Genomic DNA, 15,668 nt, shown 5'->3' with positions numbered 1-15,668 from the left:
AACAAGGTCAGGGAACTTCCATGGCATCACAGAGCTGGGAATCAGGCTGAAGGTCTTGTTCTCAAAGCCGCTGGTCCTGACCACTCCTGTTCGGCCCTCCCTCGGTCTCAGTTGGGGTTCTATTTCTGTGAAGAGACACTCTGACCACAGCGACTCTTATAAGGGAAGAGTCTTAAAAGCATTTCACTGAGGCTGGCCTACAGCTCAGAGGTTTAGTCCATTATCATCATGGTAGGATGCATGGTGGCACACAGGCAGACATGGTGCTGGAGAGGTAGCTGAGAGTTCTCCATCTGGATCCAAAGGCAACAGGAAGAGACAGCGAACCACTGATCCCGGCTTGAGCTTCTGCAACCTCAAAGCCCACCCTTAGTGACACATTTCCTCCAACAAGGCCACACGTCCTAATCAGTCTCTGAGCCAATGGGGGCCATTTTCATTTAAGCCATCACACTCCTCTTCCAGCTTATTTACCTTTGCGTATGCTGTCATGTTAAGGGACAGGTCCCTTCCCATACACCTGGCTCTCCACTGTTCCTAGCCTCTTGACTGACTGAGACAAAGTGAACATAGATTTTGATCTTTTTTTTTTTTTTTTTTTTTTTTTTTTTTGAGGCAGGGCACCGTATAGCTCAGGCCGGCCTCAGATTTACAAGGTACCCAAGGATGGGCTTGAACTTCTGGTCACACTCTACTTCCCGGCTCTGGGCTTATAGGTGTGGGCCACCATGCCAGCACCTTCATGCATGCTGGGCAAGCACTCCAGCCATTGAGCTGTATCCCAACCCTCCCCACTGTCAGTCTGCAGGTTCTGCCACCATGGACCTAAGCAACCACAGCTTGTAGGTTCCTGGGGGAGAACTGTGCCTATACTGTACTTGTGGAGACTGCTGTCTTGTCAGAATTCCACACGCAGCACGGCGTGTCAGCTCTATGCGCAGCATTTCCATGGTGCTCTGTGTTGTGGGCCATCCAGAGTGATTTCAATACCCGGAGGAGGAGCAGAGGGTATATGCAGACAGCACACTCTTCTGTATAGGGGACTGGCATCTGGGGAGGCGTCCTGGAGCCCATTCCCAGTGGACACTGAGGGATGGCTGCACCTGCTGGTGTCTTGATCCAGGAGCCCATGGGCAGCGCGCCATGACTGCTCTCCAGGTCTCCTGAGTGATCTCAAGGCCGACCATGAAGAAGTCGTTGTCCTTCAGACTTATTTATTTATTTATTTAATGCTGTGTGTGTGGAGGCCAAAGAAAGTCCTCCACTGTCATTCTCAGGTGTCACCCACCTTGTTGGGGTCACTTCTCAGCCTGGAATGCACCAAGCAGGATGTGCTGCTAGCAGGCCTTAGAAATCCAGTGATTCCAAATTCCCAGAGGCAGGATTCTAAGTGCAATTCAACAAAACTGGATTTTTTATTAAAACAACAACAACAACAACAACAAAACCCCCACAAGGGTTCTAGGGGAATCAAACTCAGATCCCCAGCCTGCAAGGCAAGCATTATTCTGACTGGGTTATTGCCCCAGCTTCCTGTCTTCATTTGCATGTGTGTGCGTATGTGTGTATGACATTTATGTGTTCAATAAGCGTGTGCATGCAGAGGCCAGAAGACAACTTGTAGGAGGAGTTAGTCCTTTCTTTCTAGAATGTGGGTCCCAGAGATTGAACTCAGGTCCTCAGCTTTGGTGGCAAATGCCTTCACCTGCTGAGCTGCTTTGCTGGCCCCTTGTCTACACATTTAAACCATGGTCCCTAATTCAGCTTGTTCAGAACGAAGGGTGACCTTTCACCGCCTGCCTGCCTGCCACGGTGGCCTTGTCAGTTGGGTCAGTGTGAGGTAGAGTAGAAAGCTACTTGCCCTCCACCTGGGAGAAGGCACTGGAACTATTTCTTGACTTGACAGTGAGGGAGGGGGGACGGGAGGGTAGATCAGGCTTGTCTCACAGAATGGAGCTGTTCTCAGCACACAGCAGAGCCCGGGGGTCTCTGGAGGTGGCTCAGCGGTTGAGCGCTGCTCCAGCAGAGGAGCGGACACTATCTTCTGGCCTCTGAGGGCACTGCACGAGCATGCACAACCACACAGGCGCACCTCAGTGCTCAGCTTGCTCTCCTTTCTTCATTTAGCCGGGGACCCCAGCCTGTGAGATGCTGCTGCCCACGGAGGAGGGTCTGCTCTCCTCAGCTAACGCTCTCTAGAAATGACTTCAAGTGTGCTTCTTGGGGGATTCTGAACACAGTCAAGTTGACAGTGAGGTATCACCGTTGATCAGGATTCAGGCTTGTGACCATACCTACCTTCAATGATGGATGCAGATTGAGAAGTGAGGCCTTCCTGGGCCTTTGCCTCTTCTCCTTCATCCTCCCGGTCGTGAAGGCCCAGTGGACGGGGCTGTTGTCCTGGCTTGTTTTACTCCTATCTTACACAGCGTGATGCCTTCAGGTCTGACTTGGCTGTGTACAGCCCCAGAATGCCTGTGTGTCACCTACCACTCCTAAGGCTGTCTCTTGGGCTAGACGAGCCTCTTTCCGAAGACCCTGGTGTCTTTGTAGAATCAGGAGCTCTTAAGTAGTGAACCTGAGAGAAGGGATGGATTCTACCCTACTTGATGATCCAGGTGCCCTTGGGTGAGACCTCCTGCTTCACAGCCTCTCATGCCTCATGAGGCTAGCTTCCTTCTTGGAATCATTGTTAGCCAGGGAAGACAAGCTGTGGAGGAGAGAGAGGAAGGGAGATTCATAAAGGCATTCCTAGCCTTGGGCATGGCCATGCAGGTACCTACCCTACAGGCCACCTCCTGTTCTTCTAGTGCCACATTCTGAGGCCCAGGGTATCTTTGTGCATCAGAGACATTTGATTCAGCCCTTCTTTCCTTCAAAATTTTCCTTAAAAATAAGGGTCATAAATCGAGGCCACACCCTAGGGGACAGAAATGTTATAAGCCTATCACCTGACAGTGTTCAAATCCAGTTATAAAAATATACAGCTCTTTCCCACTAGGGAGCTGGTGACCTACTTTATGGCTCTCGGACCGATACTGGCTCAGCTAGGGTGAGGTCCAGGCCTCTGTCTGTTTGCCTACTTTTGACCACCGTGGTTCCTGGCTGATTGCTTTTTAAAGTTGGTAGCCTCAGTAATTTCTTTTATGAGTTCAAGCTGCAGCCGGCTCAGCTGCTGGCCCTCACAGCTGGGATCCTTTCACAGCTCCCCTGGACACCCGAACGGAGACTTCTTAACCTGCTTGCTGTCTCCATCATCAGAGTGAAGGTCTCCCGGAGTGGGAACTTTCTAGATATTGGGGCGCTTGGAACGGAGGGCCCAGTGGGTCAGAACCCTCTTGCTGTTTTCCTTATCCTACACCTATATTCAGTTCTGAAGCCTCTTCTATATTTACAGCCAACAGACAGAGAAACATCAGTTCAGTTCTCCCTCACTCAGTCAAGGAGTGTTTACCAAGCATGTGCCATCTGTGAGACGGCTCCATTGCCCCCTGAGCAGACATAAATCTACAGCGGTGGTAGATGCTGAGGGTGAGGCACCCAAAGGTGATGGAAAGCTTCCAGTGTGGAGGTCTGGCCTGGTCACTGAACACAGGCAGAAGGCTACCAGGAGGAGGTGATGGGGGAGAGCTGAGATCTGAGGAAGACAAGGGGTAAGTTTGCAAGGGCTGCTGGGAAATGCTGCCCAGCCACAGTTCCAATTAGTTTGGGCCAGAACTTTCAAGGGCCCATGTCTCTGACTGTTCCTTTCCCATCTCTCCCTCTCTCAGCCTTGGGGCGCTGTGGTGTGCCACAAGCCCTGTCAGGATGAATTCAGGAATAGTTCATTTCTAGTAGGCCTGCTAAACACTCGAGGGTTCTGTCACTGCTCTGAGCAAGAGCCATCATTCAAAGCCGCACGCCGGGCTGAGGGTGAAAGAGCTGACAGGTGTACATGCTCTGTGTTGTAGTCACTTTGGTGGCAAATTCCTTTACTCGCTGACACAGATTTCAGACATGCTCTTGATATTCATTTCGTGAGTGTGTGTGAGAGAGGTGTGTTCATGCATGTGTATGCATTTGTGTAGGTATCTTCCTTAATAATTTTCCTCTCTTTTCTTGCTCTCTCTCCCTCCCTCTTTTCTTCCTCCATTATTATTATTATTATTATTATTATTATTATTATTATTATTTTATGTGTGTGAGTGTTTTGCCTGAGTGTGTAGCATGTGCATACCTAGTGCCTGTGGGGTCAAGAAGAGGTTGTCAAGTCCCTTAGAGCTGGGCTACTGACAGTTGTGAGCCACCACGTGGGTTCTGGGAAGCAAACCCAGGTCCCCTGGAAGGACGGCCTGTGCTTTTACCACCTCAGACATTCCTCCTGCAATGTTCTTGTCTTTCTTTTTCTTTTTTGAGACAAGGTCACACGTTGGACTTGAAGCTTACTGATTTGGGTAGACTGGCTGACCAGCAAACTCCGTTTAGTATCTGCCTCCCAAGCTCAGGAATTATAGATAGATGCACTCACTCTTGTCTGGCTTTTTATGTGGATTCAGGTCCCCATGATTGTGTGACAGAACTTTCCCCACTGAGCCATCCCCCTAGTCTCCTTGACTACATCTATATATATACACATACATACACACACATATATACACATATACACATGTACATATGTATATACACATATATACATGTATACATATGTATGTATGTATATAAAACAGAATGAACAGATTATTTTCCAGCTTTGAGAGTGAGGTATCTTCACAGCTAAGCTACTGAGAAGCAAGCCGAGCTGAGCAGGCCTCTCACTCCTTCCTGAGGCCTCCAGGTGGATGGAAACATCTCTCTTATTGGGGTGTGGCCAGATTGTGTGTCTCGTGTTCCCTGAGGCTCAAGGTGGCCAGTAGGCTTATAGCTGGTGATACCTTTAGAAGTGGCCCGGGACATTGTGGGTAAGTGACAGTGACGAGGTGATGTCACTCAAAGCAACACAAGGCATCCCCATCCCATGAGACTTTCCGGAGGGCCAGCTGTCTGCCCTGGGGGCCCTCCCCAGCATGAAGGTGGTGACTGTGCTTCTCTTTCCATAGCTTCACCTGTTCTCTTCTTCTGCTTTCTGCCCTCAATCCAGTGGGGCCACAGGAGCTCCGGATGCACCTGTGAATGCAAATTCTAGCAAATTCTTGCATTACAGCTGGCCCCGACACTGGCTAATCACTTGCAAGGCTGGATCTGGTCCTGACTATAGAACCACACAGTCTTCTAAACTGGCCTCTGGAGACAAAAGGGAGGATGTTCCTTCTCCTCGACTTCCCCCATCTAGAATGGCTGGAAGACCCAGGACGTGAACCCTAACTTAGCCCTAGAGGCTGTGGCTAAAGAGATTGTTACTGCTATTATAATTGTCTGCTTGCTGTGGGACAATTACAGTATAATTAGGTAAATGAATGAATCGGGCACACTGATTCACTATGGTACATTCGTATTTACCCAAGAGCCTCTCTGGTTGAGCTCTCATTAGTTCTGTCTACAATGGTCCCCTGACATCAATTGTCACTAGCTTCGTAGGCCAAATGAGGAAACTGAGGTGAAAAGGCTGTTGGACTCGCTAGGATTATGTCATAGAGTTGCAAAGGGATGTAATACTCCCCTCCCCCCAACCCATGCAAACCAAATCTACACAGAAGGGGGAAGAAGGGGTTGGTGATGGTCACCTTGCTTTACGAGGGCCACTTCCAGATTCCTGTGACTTTAGGGTCTTGTGTAGTCTCAGCTAGACAGAAAGTGTGTATGTGTGTGTTTTATATACACTAGTATGTGTGGGTGCCTGCTCATATGCAGGCATAGGGAAGCCAGAGAAGGACATGGGATATCCTGCACTAACACTCTATGCTTTACTGCCTTGAGACAGGGTCTCTCACTAAACCTAGAGCTAGGCAGGCATCCAGGAAGCCCTGGCAATCCTCCTGCCTCTATCTCCCACAGTGTACTTGATCATATCAGGCATTTTACGTGGGTGCTTGAGGATTTGAACTCTGGTCCTCATTGGTTGGTTCCTAAATACTGAATCACCTCCCTACCCTCCTAATCCTCCCCGCTCACCTGTGCATATTCCAGGACAAGAGAAGACTAAGACAGCAGGGGAGAGAATTAGGGTGCTGACAGCCAGCATGGAACCAGCTCTTCTTGGCTCTTGGGACATCTTAGAGGGCGGAGGGAATGCTCTTGACCAGATGAGGAAGGCAAGTCTTGAGGACATGGTTCCGGTGGTGGGAAAGGAGGGAAAAAGATCTCTAAGCAGACCAACCTCAAAGAGAGATGATATTTTTGTGCCACCCAGGCTGCAGGCACCCCTTCTGAGGACGGCGTGTGATGCCTGTGTGGGAAGGGGTCCTATGGGAGCCAGGCTTTCCCATCAGTGTGCTCCAGGATGAGTCCTCTGCACCCAGCTGTCCTGCCCAATGCATTATTAATGAGGAGACTTCACTTCTAGTTTTTGGGTAGCTAATTTGTTCCTACAATCATGATTTCAAATATCACATGAATAATTCAGAAAATTATCTTACTGTAGTTAGATAAGCCTGTTAGCTGTCACATATCCAAATAAATTAGCTTCTCCATCCCATGGGGCACAGAGGGAGGCAGCGGCCACGCAGTAGGGGCCCGGCACAGGCCACTGTTGTACTCAGGTCGTGACTGCAAGGGACCAAGTGTGCCTTGGGGTTGGGGGGGGATCCTGGGTACTGTAATTTGTCATGGAGGAGCTCACTTGCTGCTGAGACAAATGGCAATTGGTTTTCTCCCTCTCAGATCTCAGATGTCTGTGGCTGTTCCTCAGTAAACCACGGGCAGGGCAGCTCACAGAAGCAGAAGAGCGTCCATCTTGCTTGAGAAAGTGTCTTTGAGTGACCTCATTCTACGAGCTCTGTTACAGAAGAGAAACTTCTGTCAGGTACTGTAGGTTCAAAGTCAGCTGTGCTAGGTAGCAGGATCTTGTCTCAAAATACAGGAGAGGGTTCAGTCAATGACGTGCTTGCCATGTAAGCAGGAGGACCTGGGTTCAACCCTTAGAACACCTACAAAAGCTGGGCGCAATGATACACGCTTGTTCCTCGGGGGTCTGGAGACAAGAGAATTCCCAGGGGTTCCCTGGACAGCCAGCCTAGATGAACTGGCTGGCATGTTCCAGGTCAGTGAGAGACCCTGGGTCAAAAAGCGAGGGCTGCCAAGACGCCTGAGCATCTTGTAAAAGTGCTTGCTGGAGGACAGTGCTGATCTCGGTTTGATCCCTGGGATGCAGGTTAAGAGAGGAGAGAATTGGTACGATGCACCTGTAACTCCACCACTACTCCTGTGGTGAAGAGGGAGGCAGAGACAGGAGAACGGCTTTGGAGCTAGCTAGCAAGCCGCCTTTCCTGGCAAATGTATCATGGCAGACACAACAGGAGATGCTTTGTAAAGCAGAAGGGGAGAAGCAATATCGGAATGTTGTCCTGTGCCTTTTACAGCCATGCTGTGGCATGTGTGCAACTGATCTCTCTCTCCTCCCTCCCTCCCTCCTTCACTCCCTCCCCCTCTCTTTCACACACACACACACACACACACACACACACACACACACACACACAGTACTGCTAAATAAAGAAACTGAACAATGACAAACCGAAGAAGATTGTGTTCTGAGGAACAACCTCTGAAGCTGATTTCTGGCCCCCACATACATGTGCACACATGTGCACTCTTGTGTGTGTGAGCATGCACACATATCATCACAGCTGCCATAAATATCACCCCCCCACATACACACACCAGAACAAGATAGTAAGGCCCAGTTTGTCCAGTTAGGAGCTGGGCAGGCTATTTCAGGGGCTGCTTGGTACACTGTGCCCTTGGGAGAAGGAAATGAGATGATGGGTGGCACCCTGCAAATCCCAGAGGGCTGTGGAGATGGAAGGGTTGGTCTGTGCCTGCCTTTGACCTCAGCAAATACCCAAGAAAATGCAGCCCCGCCTCAGATCTTTTGCCGGGCAGCATGCCTGGGTCTCGGCTCCCCGCACGTGGCGTGCTATACCCAGGAGAGGTTCTAGCTGCTTGTGACAGTAACTTCTGACCCCTGATGTAAAAGTGGCTCTGACACAGACACCTGTCCGGGATGCTCCATTGGTGAGGGCAGAAGAATCAAAGTACTTATGGGTTTCATCAGAGTGCAGCCCCAGACCTGCGGACCACAGGATGAGGGAGGAGGGTCAGTGGCCACGTCAGGGACTCACTCAGGGCCCTTAGGAAGAATGGCTCAGCCCCTCAGTCCTGCTCTGATGGAGGAGGCCCCATCTACATATGGATCCTGACTGGGGCTCAGCTTATGAATGAAGCGAGCGTAGCTCGAAGGGATTCTGGGGTGGCAGTAAGATCAGAATCTGACTGACATTGGCTGCTGGTGAGAGCATGGGGAGGATAAACCAGCAGCCAGGGTTACCGGACTAAGCTGAGGTACCAAGCATCATGGGATGGGAGAACTGATAAGGGCAGCCTGGCTGAAGCCCTCTGCTCGGACCTATGTTTATTCCTAATGTCACTTCCTTGGCAGAGGTGTGACCTTCCCCAGCTTCTGTTTCCCCAGCTGCGCAGTGGAAAGGAGACACAGCCATGGGACTGGGACTGGGAATGCGAGGCCTTTGAGCAGGCGGGCCGGAAGGGCTTAGTGAATGTTAACCACCATGCCTGCCAGGATTGGTAGCCCTGTGACCACTCATGTGATCATTCTTGATTTCTAGAATCTCCTCAGCTGCCCCAGATGACAGAACCTCCCTCATGGGCCCTGGCCAAGTAGGACTAAGATGCAAAGAGAGGATTGGACACACTGCCTATACCTACCACAATTCCTTCAGAGGCCACTAGGGAAACTTATTGCCCAGGACTCTCGTGGCCACTATCTGGGAGGCTGGAGCTTCCTCACTGCTTTCCTCTCCTCTGGGCCCTGACCCACAGGCCCAGCTTACATGTGCGCAGGGATGAAGGGAAGTGGAGGGCTCAGCATCATTAGGACACTTGACTATGTTGGCAAGGAGATGGTCCACAGACATACCTAGCACTTGGCCATGCTAGGGCTGGTGGAGGGTGTCTTGGGTAGGTGGGTGAAGAGCAGCATTGCCTCCTTTGGGGGAAGTCCTGGATAGGATGAGGCCGACGGACCTGCTGAGAGGGAGAGTCAGAGCACTTTCCGAGGCCCCTGTGAAGGAAGGAATCTGTGAGGCTTTCAGGAAAGGGTTTGCCGTTCAGAATTCAGAGTATAAGTGGTGCTGCCTGCTGAGCCATTTATCAGGATCTCGGCGACAGGTGTTTAAGAGAAAAAAAAATATTTGCGTGGATGTGTTTTTTCAAAATGATTAATATTCAAATTAATGTTGGGGAGCCAAATAGCTAAAGTGTAACTAGGCAGAAAACTTCTCTGACAGTTTGTAATTTTCAGTCCGTTTTGCACCAGCTCCTGCCACCTGAGGGCCCAGAATTTTCCCTAGGTTTCTACAGATTTGTTCTAGAGAGGCAGAGGCTCCTTAGGGGATTCAACTCTCGATTCTTTTTTTGGTGGGGGCACCTGACCCTCCAGGATCAGAGCAATATCTGCAATATCTCCGTGACCAGCCAGAGGCCTGGGATGCCTGCCCTTTGCGGAGTGTCACTCTCTCACCCACAGCATCCTGAGATACAGGTAACCATAGCAATCCTGGTCTGCGCACAGTGTTGCATCCCCCCTGTTTGCAAACACCCTCAAATCCCTCTTCTGAAAATTACCACAGGGCCTGGACTAGCTGTCCAATCCTGCAGCTTCTGTTCGCATCTGCCACAGCTCAATGGAGCCTGGGCTCCAAGGCACCCCTCCACTGGGTGCTGGTGTGGTGGTAACTGGAATGTTTCCCTCCTCCTGCCCCCATCGCCTGCAGAACGTGTTGCAAAGTTCACCAGGGCCCGCTTGTCCTTTAGCTGAGACTGCTGAGCGGCCATGGTGTTTCCTTCTGCTTCTCAGCGTTAGAGCAGACAGAAAGAAGGGTTCAGCTCAGGGACCGGTCCAGATCCAGCATCCTGTGGACTAGGAGCTTTCACTGAGCATGTGCCTCTGAACCAGGCTCTGGCCAGCTGCTCGCACTGAGCCGTCACATGCTCTGATCTCTTCTGAGCACTACCATCTCATCGTTATGCGTTTCCTCTTCTAGAGTGACTGCACCTCTCCACCCGTCCATTTATCCACCCTTTCTTTCTTCCATCCAGCCTCCAATCTGTCCACTCATGTCTCTATCTGTCCACTCATCGCCCTATCCACCTACCTGTCCATCACCCATCTGTTCACTCATCTATCTATCCACACACCTGTCCGCCTACCTACCCACCCATCTTTCTATCAAACCATCTGTTTTCCTGTCAGCCCACTTATTCATCCACTCAGAAGTCTGTCCACCTACCCACCTGTCCATCCACTCATTTACCCACTCATCCCCTTACCATCTACCTACTAGTCCAGCCACAATTCATTGAGCTCATACTGAGTCCTCTGTTCCTTACAACCTAAGTGCAAAAATCTCCTGAACTAGTGGCAAAAGCAAAGAGTGAGCCAGTCTAGTTGGGGGAACTATGGCTGAAGAGCCACATACCCAGGTCGGTTGGTAGAGGGTGCAGGGGCAGAGGTGGGCTTTCAGGTCAGTAGTATTAAGGTCAAAATCCTCAAAGGCTGAGAGGTCAGGCTTTGGAATCAGGTTTTAAATCCAGGTTCTGGATTTAAAACCCTGTTCCTTAGCCTGAGGGACTGAGGACAAGCGGGCTTTCTCTACCAAAGCCTCTGCATCTGTGGGGTGGAAGGGAGAGCCATCTCATAGGTCATTGTGAGGTGCCTGGAGCTGGTGCGTGCTTACAACCGTCCTTGGTTGTCTGATGATTACAGATTCCCAGTCATCTGCTGTCGGGCTGGCTCATAGATCTCCACTGCACACAGAAAGGTTAGACAGAAATTAAAGATGTGATTTTGGGTATCTTATTACATAGGTACTTTTTAAAAAGTTACCTTAAAAGACACATAAGCCAAGAAGAAAATTCAGGACAAAAATCGGAATGATCTAAGAAGACCCTGCCTGTGTCGGGGTGGGAGAGCTGCTTCAGAGGTTAAAACTGTGCTGTGCTTGCAGAGGTCCTGAGTTCAGTTTCCAGCACCCATATTGGGTGGCTCACAACTGCCTTTAACTTCAGGGGATCCAGCGCTCTCTTCTGGTCTCCTTGGCACCTGCACTCACTTGCACATAGCCATACATAGGCTCAAAATAGTTCAAAACAGAAGTAAGGCTTTACAAATCCATGCAATATTAAAATACATGGATGTTGCCGAAACAATTCATTTAGTAAAATTGTGTTATTCTAAAACCTTATGTGGCTTGGGAGGATCAGAACAGTAAGCGGGGCTGGAGAGATGGCTTGGCCAGTAAAGGGCTTGTGGTGCAATGGTGAGGACCAGAGTTTGGATTCCCCATTACCTACATGAAAGCTGATTGGGTCTAGCAGCCTGCCTATAATCCCAGGGCTCCAGGGGCAGTGACGGGATCCCTGGAGCAAGCTGAAGAGTGGTCAAGGGAGACGTCTGATGTCAACCTCTGACCTCCACATGCATGTTCACACACGTATGTGCCCACACATGTAAACATGCATGTACACATGCACACTGAACATACAAAAATAAACCCAGTGAAGACACACGTACTCTTAGTAACCCAGGTATTTAAAGATCTTAGAGATGCAAGAAAGAAGCCAGGAGTATCAGACACCTAAAGAATAAAAATCTGGTTAAATAAGACAGAAAAAAAAAAATGAGACTTGATGGGCAAAACTAGTAACTAGAACTCTGAAATCCATTAGTCCAATTGAACAAAGAAATATAAATATATTTATAAATATATAAATAACTAAGAACAGAAACAAAACATGAACCACAGTAAATACTACAGAGGAGATTTGTTAATATTTGGGTAAAATATTGATTTCATTTATTTGTGGACGTCATTGCATGGCTGCAGAAAGGCTGAGTCACTGCATCTGACACTAAAGCAGGCTTCCAGAAGGCATGCACCATTTTTTTCATATGCATGTGCGTTTATATGTTTCTATGTGTGTTGTGCATGCAGACACACTGTGCATGTGTGTAAAGGCCAGAGGTCGATGTTGTGTGTCTTCCTCATTTCTCTCCACCTTATGTTTTGAGGCATGGTCTCTCATTGAACCTGATGCTCACTTCATCATCTGGGCCAACTGGCCGGCAAGTGCCAGGATTCTGTTTGTCTCTGCCTCCCCAGCACAGGATTACACAGCATGCCTTGGTGCCTGGCTTTTTCACGAGGGTTCTGGGAATCAAATGTAGATCCTCACACTTGCAAAACAAGTGATTTACCAAATGAATCTTCTCCATCACCCTCCTTTTTTATTCCTTAGTGGGAAAATGCAGCTTCTTGCTTTGCCCTTGGGCTCTGTTATGAGTTGAATTGTGTCCTTCCCAAAGATATGTTAAAGTCTAGGCATCTGTGAATGTCCCCTCTTTTGGAAACTAGAGCCTTTGAAAGGTAATTGCCCCGGTGAAGTCAGTGGAGTCGTGAGAGGTGACCCTAAACCCGTGTGACAAATGTGTAGGAAGAGGGAGACTTCAGACTAAGGAACTGCAAGGGCTGGCCGATAGAAGACAGGGATGCCTCAGGAATGACTCCTACTTAGGCCCTCAGAGGAAGCACAGCTCTGCCAACCTTACCTCCCTGCAGAACTTCTGTTTCATACTATACTGTCTGCTGTTTTATTCCAGCAGCCACAGAAACAGTTTCCCTCCCTAGGTCAGCTACTGGGCCACATCTGTCACATTGCTTAGGTCTATAATGTCCCCATCACTCCCAGTAAGCTTCTCTGTCACTCAGAAAAACAGAAGGAACCATCAGGAGCATTTCTATCCTTTTTTTTGCTCCTGTTTGTGGCTGTGGTGTTTGAGTTTTGTCATCAATATTGTTTCATTTTAAAAAATGATTTTTTCTTATTTACTTTTGTTTGTTTTGGTTTTTGAGACAGGGTTTCTCTGTGTATTCTGGTTGTCCTGAAACTTGCTCTGTAGAGCAGGCTGGCCCCAAGCCCGGAGATCTGCCTGCCTCTGCCTCCAGAGTGCTGGGACTAAAGGTGTGCACCACTATAGCTGGAGATTTATTTTATTTTTTAATTGTATGTGTGTGCCTGTGCTTAGGGCATGCACACATGAGTGCAGTGCCTTTGGAGGCCACAAGAGGGCATCAGGTCCCCTTGCAGTTTGAGTCGCAAGAGGTTGTGAACTGCCTGGTGTGAGTGTTGGGAACTGAACTCAAGTCCTCTGCAAGAGCCGCATATGATCTGAAAAGCTGAGGCATCTCTTTAGCTCTACTGTTTCATGTTTAAAAGCTATGTGGTTGTAAATTTGTGACTCTCACGTTTGTTGCCATTCCATTTATATTTCATTGTAATGTAATTTTTGCTAAAGTTTTATGTATAGACAATGAGTAGCAAGAAAACATTTTCATTTGTATTATTTAGAATTAGGCTTTTTTTTTTTTTTATAACTTGGGGTTCCATAAGGCATAGATGTCCTTGCTAACTTTATTTCAGAATTCATCCATGAAAAGTTTCAGGTATGACTTATCATGCAGACAACATGGATTGGCACTGGGGACACGTGTCCCTGTCTTTGCCCTCACAGACCTTGCCATGCTAGAGAACTTTGTTGGTGATGGCTCTGTGTTTAGCAGGAAGATGGTTTCATGGCAGGACCGTTGAAGAGATGGCACCCTCGACTACCCTCCATGAAAATCGATCAAGCCAGGCAAGGTGGTATATGCCTGCAGTCTCAGCTATGGGGCAGCTGGCAGACCGTGGTGAGCCTGTGCTAGGCCGATCCTGCTCTCACCAGTCACCCAATTCTCTATACCCAGAGTGGACAGCTAAGGCCACAGTGTCAGTCTTCTGGCTGCTGGCCCATTCTGAGCAGGAGTCTGGATGGAAGCCTCTCTGTCTAGCACATCTTCCTTTTTCATTTTGATTTCCATCTCCCATCTAGCCTTTAGGGTGAGAGCATCCATCACCCCACAATGTCTCCCCAAAGCTTTCACGAGCTAAGTGACCTTTGCCGAAACACACTCTGTTAACGGCAGCTGAGTGGGCTAAGTCCCCTCTGACCTTCTGGGCTGAAAGGTTTAACTTAGTCAGATTCATTGACCCAACCATCCTCAGAGGGGGAAGCCCTGAAAATCCATAACCAAGCTGCATGGGGGAGGGGTATGTGGCCCATACTGGGAGTTTCCTGTTCTGACCTTGAGAGCTGAGGTCACAGTCGGGGATCCTGCCTTCCCAGTCTTGGCTAGGTCAAGTGCAGCTGGTCATAGTGAATCTGCTGACAAGGAGCAGAGGGAGCTGAATGCTAGTGCTCAGCTCACCGTCTCCTTTATACCCAGTCAGGAGCCCCAGCCTATGAGATGGTACCACCCACATTGAGTAGGGCTTCCTGACTCAGTTGGTCTAATCTAGAAACAAACACACCCTAAAGTTTGTCTCCTAGGTGAGTCTAGATCCTGTCAAGTTCATAATCAATACCAACCATCACATCATCTACTGTCCTCCCAGCTTGACGGGGAAGGAGTAGGCTGCAGGAGACAAAGGCTGAATCTTTATCTTACATCCTCCCTGTATTCTTCGAATCTCCTCGCTATGGCAGCCAAAGTCTCTCAGAGGAGAGAGGAAGTTTACCAAGTTCATGCAGACCTTGATGCCAACTAGGCTCGGGGAGCCCAGGGCAGGAAGCCAGAGACAGTGGCTCAGTGATGTCCCCTCCTAGTGCTGCTCGTCTCTCAAGCCTCCAGGCCCTGGTTGCACCTCAGCACCCCCTTCCCAATATGTTCGGCTTGGAAATAGTCAGAATGCGCTAAAAATGCAGCGACAACAGGCAACTTTGGAGGATATTTTTAGAATGACAGATCTGAGCGTCATTAGTAGCAAAAACAAACAAACAAAAAAAACCAAAGTGCCCCATCTTCGGATGCTGTGGACCACACCTCAGCCATGTTCTCGAGCAACAACACCCTGTGTCCTGCAGCCCCTGAGTGCTGGGGATGCAGACATCTTGTGAGATGCTTGCTCCGGGCTTCTCACCATCATCACATAGTCTTCTAGGGATTTCTCCAGCCTAGGCCATTGACTGTGCGTGCCCCCTGGTGTGTGCTGGAACTTGAACCTAGGGCTTCATGGGTGCTAGTCAGTCACTCTACCACCTGAGCTACCAAGTGATTTCCATTCCAACAAGGATCTATGTGGTTCCTATTCAGAGAATATGCTGTGTGAGGGTAAGAGTGGATACAGGGAGACCCATGACAGGAGATGGGTGCGATGGTGGGCTGAGAGCAGAGGATGCTTGAAAAGTCACACAGTCCAACTACCTGTGCCTCAGGTGGAGAACTGAAGGCGCGGATGAGGAGACCCTCGTCAAGTCACCCCGAGAACAGGCAGCTGAATGGGATCCGAGATCCGGTCCTTTCCCTAGCTCTGCTCACTGGGCAGTGCTTCTTCTCCATGCGTCTACTGGATGGGACCGGTGGTTTGAAGGGTTGGGGTAGCAGCCTGGAGGCCACATAAGTTTTGCTTTGTCTTGTCCA

This window comes from Meriones unguiculatus, chromosome 11, assembly GCF_030254825.1.
Source record: "Meriones unguiculatus strain TT.TT164.6M chromosome 11, Bangor_MerUng_6.1, whole genome shotgun sequence".
Lineage (NCBI taxonomy): Eukaryota > Metazoa > Chordata > Mammalia > Rodentia > Muridae > Meriones > Meriones unguiculatus.
Note: the sequence above shows the minus strand (reverse complement) of the source record.